At 38.9% G+C, this 7,185-nt stretch overlaps 1 long non-coding RNA gene across 1 annotated transcript; it reads left to right on the top strand.

Moving 5' to 3' along the window:
* The first annotated feature begins 599 nt into the window (after positions 1 to 599).
* LOC122053669 lies at positions 600 to 2,847 on the top strand. The gene is made up of 5 exons (XR_006132293.1): positions 600 to 1,221; positions 1,309 to 1,520; positions 1,693 to 2,054; positions 2,282 to 2,327; positions 2,420 to 2,847. It is a non-coding gene; the product is annotated as an uncharacterized LOC122053669 (long non-coding RNA).
* The last annotated feature ends 4,338 nt before the right edge of the window (positions 2,848 to 7,185 follow it).

Genomic DNA, 7,185 nt, shown 5'->3' on the forward strand with positions numbered 1-7,185 from the left:
TTAGATCCATAGGTGTTTTCACTGAAGAGAGATCGTACGCATTGAATTTTTTCAATACAGATTCTACATAATGGGATTGTGTTAAAACTATCCCTTCTGATGTCCTGAGAATTTTAATTCCCAATATAACATCTGCTTGACCCATATCTTTCATATCAAAATTTCTGGTCAACATTTTCTTTGTAGTCATGATTACATCATGATTACTGCCCATTATTAGCATGTCGTCTACGTATACACTACAAGAAAACAGGGTTTCAGAAACAGATTTTTAAAACGGAAATAAGATCCGTTTTAAATTTTAGTAAATTATAAACGGATTTGCTACGGAATTATTATATGTTTCATTTTTTTAATAAAAATAATATAGAAAAAAATTTAAAACAAAATTTAAAATAAATTAGAAACAGAATTTATAAATAGATTTTTATAAACCAAAATAAATACGGAATAACAACGAAATTTGATACAAAATTTTATTCGTTTATAAATCTGTTTAAAAATATTTTAAACAGAAAAACAATCTGTTTATAATTTATATAATTTGAAAAAAAACTATATTAAGTAATTAGAAAAATACTTTATTTTAATTCATTAAAAACCCTAACCCTTTGCAATTTCTCCCAAATTCCACCCGACGCGTCTCCACGCGATGCGATCTTCTTCTCCAGTCCCAAATCGCGCACGCGATCTTCTTCTCCAATCCCAAATCGCGCAGGACTCCAAGGTAGGCACGACTCCAAGTTAAGGCGCACGCGATCTTCTTCTCCTGTCCCAAATCTCCACGGCTCAAAGGTAGGCGCGACTCCAACTTAAGGCGTACACGATCTTCTTCCCCGATCCCAAATCACGCACGACTCCAAGGTACGCAAGGCTCCACCGAACGCGATCTATTTTTAGTTGTAGGTAGATATGAGATTGATCGCATGGAGGTGAACCTAAGAAGGAAAGGGTCCTTCACGTCTTTGAGAGAGGATCTGAGGGAGACGTTCTTGCCAAAGGATCCATTTCGGTACCGTCTGGCTGAGGCAGAGTGTCACCAGTCCTCGAGATCTACGCTAATGCTCATGTACTTGGTAACCATTCTGGAATGGGGCCAAAATATAACCTTGCTAAGTTCCAATGCGATCTCCTCGTCGGCTTCACCATCGCCATCCTCGCTGTCCCACAAAGGCATCAGCTACGCTCGCCTCGCCTACCTTCACCCCTTCATCGGCCTCTGTACTATGATCTACTTAATTAATTCGGAATCCATTACATGCGTGATTAATTAATTAAGTAATTAATCACTATTTGTCCCTGTTTCAGATTCGAATTTCATCCCACCGTTAATCTATGCGATATTTGGTAGCTCCACAAACGTGGCTATGGGGGGCACCGCCGCCGTCTAGCTGTTTCTTGCTTCGATCGGCTATCGGAGCAAAAGTATCGCCGGTTGACCACCCGGAGTTGGACACGCATTTGCTCTTCACCGCCGCCTTCTTCACTGGACTCTTTCAAGCGGCGCTCGGCATCTTCAGGTAATAAATTATAATTGACCATGCAGAGTTTCTATTTATTAATAGTTTTTCCTCGCTTGATGAGAATTAAAGTGCGTTTAATTTCTAGTGTACGTAAGCTGCAAAAAAAAGTCGATAATGTTTGCACTAATTATATATATATATCTCGATGGATGAATACGTGCATATGTAGGCTGAGTGGTGGAGTTCTTCTCACATTCGATGATCACTGGTTTCATGGGAGGTACAACGGTCATCTTCATCATGTAACAACTCAAAGGGATGCTGGGATTGAAATATTTCACCACAAACACTGATCTCGTCTCTATCATTTGCTTTATCAACTCCCACAGAGATGAGTTTGATACTTAATTAATTACTTGAAAATTAATTATAAATCATCTGGGACTGCTTGCTATTGCTGATAATTTAAAGTTTCAGTGAAGATGGGAAAGTGCTGCTCATGGGAGATACTTGATTACCATTTTGCTCCTTGATAGTCATGTGGTTATGATAACATATGCTTCATATTCTTCAGCCAACAGTCAACAAAAGGTCAACAAAGGGCATGCTTTAAAGCGTGTTAAGCTAGTTTTATTATTATTATGTCTTCTATTTAACTTGTTCATCTCCATTTACTGAACTTCATACTACAGTAATAAAAAATAAATATCATACATCATATACCAACATTGCTTCTTATAACATTCTATATCTAGACTGTCATTAACATTCTTAATATGTTAATTGTCCTAAGTTTGATTATATCATTTCTCCCCTAGGTTGTGGTCCAAATCTCAATGGAGATAATATAAATTTATACTGTTGGTAAGTAGTCATTTTTTTATATAGGTTATTTCATTGCATGCTTGTTTTTTATATTTATTAAACTTATTCATTTCATGTTTTGATTTTGCTAGATTGTCTCAACAAACTTGGTTGGTTCATTAATCCGTATGAAGTAATTCATCTCATGGAGTTCGAGACAAGGGAGGGCAAAGGGAAAAAATCATAGACATGCGTGCTACTAGCAAGAGGATAGATGAAGACATTATTGAAAGTAAAAAAGTGTTGAACTTCTTATCACAAAAAATAGAGAGAGGGAAGAAAAGTTTATCTACTAAGGTAGGCAAAGTAAAGAAAAGGAGAAGGTTTGTAAAATGATTTAAGAGGTGAAATATTCAAATCATTATATCTAGGAGGATATGATCCTTGTGATCATGAGCGTCGTAATAGAATGTAAAGATTAGATTACTTAAGGTGAGATTTAAAAATTTATATATTTGATTAGATGATGTAAATATTTACTTATCCCAATGTTAATTTTATGATACTTTTGGATTAGAAATTAGTTATTTTAAATATTTATTTGAAATGTGTGTGTGTTTCTTATAGTAGATAAGAATATAGAAATATAATATAATAAAAAAATAGAAATCAATTTATAAATAAAATTATATATAGATTTATAAATATAATTATAAACAGATTTATAAACAGATTAAAATTATTTTTTATATGTTATTTAAAACAGATTAATGACGAATTTAAAACAAAATTTAGAAACAGATTTTGTATTTGAAATTTATTTTATTTGGTTAATTTAAAAACAGATTTATAAACGACTTTTTAATCTGTTTCTAAATTAAAGACGGAATATTTCCGTCTCTTAAATTAGCAACGGGGCTTTCAATAACGGATTTTAGATACGGAATATTCTGTCTCAAACTTTTTTTAGAAACGGAAAAGTGACTTTCAGAAACTGATTTTTTCGTCTTTGAAACTATGTTTTCTTGTAGTGATAGACAGACAATTACATAGCCTTCAGGTGTGTTTTTGACATAAATGCATTTGCCACATTCATTTATTCTGAATTCGTTTGACAGCATTACTTTGTCAAATTTTTCGTGCCATTGTTTAGGCGCTTGCTTAAGTCCGTACAACGACTTAACAAGTCGACACACCTTTTTCTCATTTCCAGGAGCCATGAACCCTTCGGGTTGCTCCATATAAATTTCTTCTTCCAACTCACCATTTAAGAACGCAGTCTTAACATCCATTTGATGTATTTCAAGGTCATACAGTGCTGCAATGGCTATTAGCACTCGTATGGACGTAATCCTTGTCACCGGTGAGTATGTATCGAAGTAATTAAGGCCTTCATCTTGCTTGTACCCCTTGGCTACAAGTCTGGCCTTATACTTGTCAATTGATCCATCAGCTTTATACTTACGTTTTAGTATCCACTTACAACCTAATGGTTTATTACCAGAAGGAAGGTCTACTAATTCCCAAGTATGATTATTCATGATAGACTCAATTTCACTATTGACAGCTTCCTTCCACATTGGAGCATCGGGTCTAGAGAGAGCTTCACTTAATGTTCTTGGTTCCATTTCTGACATGAAAGTCATGAAATCTGGCCCGAACGATTTCTCAACTCTAGCCCGTTTGCTACGACGTGGCTCTTCACTTTGATCGTCAATAGTCCTTTTATAACAGCTAAGTTCGGTAACGTCATTTTTGTTTGAACTTCCGTTGTTATTACTTTCAACGTTTCCCTTTTTATTTGGGAATACGTTTTCAAAGAATATCGCATTCCGAGATTCTATGGTTGTTCCCACATGTATATCAGGAATGTCTGATTTGTGAACTAGGAAACGATATGCACTACTATTATGGACATATCCGACAAATATCGCATCGAACGTTTTAGGTCCGATCTTTACTTGCTTTGGTTTAGGTACTTCGACCTTTGCCAAGCACCCCCACACTTTCAGGTATTTGTACGATGGCTCGCGGCCTTTCCATAGTTCATATGGAGTTTTATCATTTTTCTTATGAGGGATTCTGTTGAGAATGTGATTTGCCGATAATATTGCTTCCCCCCACAAGTTTTGAGGTAAGCCTGAATTTATCAACAAGGCATTCATCATTTCTTTTAGTGTCCGATTTTTACGTTCAGCAACACCGTTTGATTGAGGTGAGTAAGGTACCGTTGTTTGATGGATAATGCCATATCTGCAAAATTCATCAAACGGTGCACTATATTCTCCACCTCTATCGCTCAATTATTTTAATTCGTTTGTCAAGTTGGTTTTCAACTTCTGTTTTATAGGTTCTGAACGCCTCTAGGGCTTCGTCTTTACTTCTTAAAAGAAAGACATAACAGAACTTTGTGCAGTCATCGATAAAAGTAATAAAATATTTTTTACCTCCTCTAGTTTGCACAAATTTCAAGTCACATAGATCACTATGTATTAACTCTAGAGGAGTTGTTGTCCTTTCCACCGAATGAAAAGGTAGTTTCGTCATTTTCGCTTCCACGCACACTTCACATTTGTGTGTTCCGTCAACATTGACGTTTGGTAATAAATTTAATTTGACGAGACATTTGAGAGTATTATTATTCACATGTCTGAGTCGATCATGCCATAAATTAAAACACTCAACGACATAGCTGGAAGCATTTATTTTATTATCATCAAAATTTCGGAGTACAGGCATTACAACCATTTTGAATAGACCCTTTTCTAGGTACCCCTTTCCTACGAAGACACCATTCTTCGTAAGTACAAAGTTGTCTGACTGGAACACTAGCCTAAATCCGGCCTTGACCAATGCCGCTCCAGAAACTAGGTTCTTACTGATGTCGGGAACATGGAGTACATCAATGAGTGTTATCTCCTTTCCGGACGTCATCTTCAGAACAACCTTTCCGAGTCCAACAATTGGCGACGTCGTGAAATTACCCATATAGAGCTTCCTGCCATTTATCGGAGTATACTTGGAGAACATCGCTTTATCGGAACAGATATGACGAGTTGCTCCAGTATCAATGAACCACTGCTTTGGGTTGGTATCCACCAAGTTGGCTTCAAATACAACCGCAGTGAGATCCAAGTCCTCAAGAGAGGTTGTGACATGATTCGCAACATCCTTTGGCCCCTTGGTTGGCTTCTTTGGGCGTCTGCAGTCCTTAGATAGGTGTCCTGCCTTTCCACAGTTGTAGTAGGAGCCTTTGAACTTCTTTGCTTGAGCCTTCTTTTTGAACTGCTTCGGCTTTTTGACGTTCGGCTCGACCAGGTTGGACATATCGTCTATAGTCCGCTTGGTTCCTCTAGAGTCGGATAACTTTCGATTATCCTCCTCTATTCGTAGCCTCAGGATCAGGTCTTGCAACCCTATTTCATTTTGCTTGTGCTTTAGGTAATTCTTGAAATCCTTCCATGACGGAGGGAGCTTCTCAATTACCGCAGTAACTGCGAATGTCTCGTTCAGCTTCATGCCTTCGGCGTCCAGATCATGCAGTATTAATTGCATATCTTGGACTTGAGATGAGACGCTTTTTGAGTCCACCATCTTGAAATCCAGAAACCGACCGACGATGAATTTCTTCAATCCAGCATTTTCGGTCTTGTATTTCTTCTCAAGGGATTCCCACAAAGATTTCGCCGTCTCCAGAGAACAATATACGTTATATAACGTGTTGTCCAAGGCGTTGAGTATATAATTGCGGCACAGAAAATCTCCATGAGACCACGCATCGCTAGCAGCCTTACTACCTTCCGTAGCGGCTGGCGTGTCTTCGTGCAAAAATCGTACAAGGTTTAGCGTTGTTAGATAAAACAACATCTTCTGCTGCCATCTTTTGAAGTCGGTTCCGGTGAATTTCTCCGGCTTTTCTCCGTGTGGAATGGTTGTCGGAATGGCGGTCGGAACGACGGTCGGAACGGCCGTCGGAATATTGTTGGTATCCATATCAGTTTGCAGGAAATATCGTTTACGACTGTTGATCCCCGGGTAGCTTCTGGAGTATGCAAACTGATCGTCGAGGCTAGTGTTCGACACTATCTCCGTAAACGATATTGCTCCGCTACGGTGCTTAACGGATTGTTGCAATTCGTTCCCAAGATACAACGACGACGAACGCCTCGGAATCGTAGCACTCCGACTTCCGAGACCAGCGAACCTTTTAGTAGACTTCTTGGACTCTTGAATGCACAAGATGAGATGAATGCTTGAGGAAGAGAAGAGAGGATTGAGTAAGTATTCCATCATCTGGAGGGTTCTATTTATACTGAAGGAAGAGGTTGAGTGTCCTTTGGGTGAGTGGATGTGTTCCTTGGGCTGGATCGATCTAGATCATCTATTCTGAAGGGTTGTAACCCTTCACCAAGCCCACTTCAATCTCATCCATCAGATCTGAGGAGTTGTGACCCTCAGATCCCGCCTATTGTCATCGGCCATCGGATCTGGATCCATTGATTCGATGCTTCAGATCAAATCTCATCCCAGGCCCTCAGATCGTTACTCTTTGCGATCCAACGCTCTAGATCGCATCACAAGCGATCCATCATACCTATTTGATCAACGTTGATCAACGGTAGCCATCCATTCCCTAAGTCAACTGTCCAGTCATCTCCCTTTGCCCACGAGGATGCCGCATAGGTACTGCCACGTCAGGTACGAGCCTGACACGTCACCCGAGTGTCACGTAGGCACTGCAATGTCACCTGGAGCATAAATTTAAGCTCCTCAATGCTCCTCGCGACGATGCGTACGTGTAAAGTGCCCATTGCGCACGTAGAGGGCTCACAGGTGCGAGCACCTGCTCGCCCTGGGCTAAGGGGTCACCTGTCCTTTTATTTTTGTGTTAACTCCATTAACACATCTTCATTAATAA

This window comes from Zingiber officinale, chromosome 1B (genome assembly GCF_018446385.1).
Source record: "Zingiber officinale cultivar Zhangliang chromosome 1B, Zo_v1.1, whole genome shotgun sequence".
Lineage (NCBI taxonomy): Eukaryota > Viridiplantae > Streptophyta > Magnoliopsida > Zingiberales > Zingiberaceae > Zingiber > Zingiber officinale.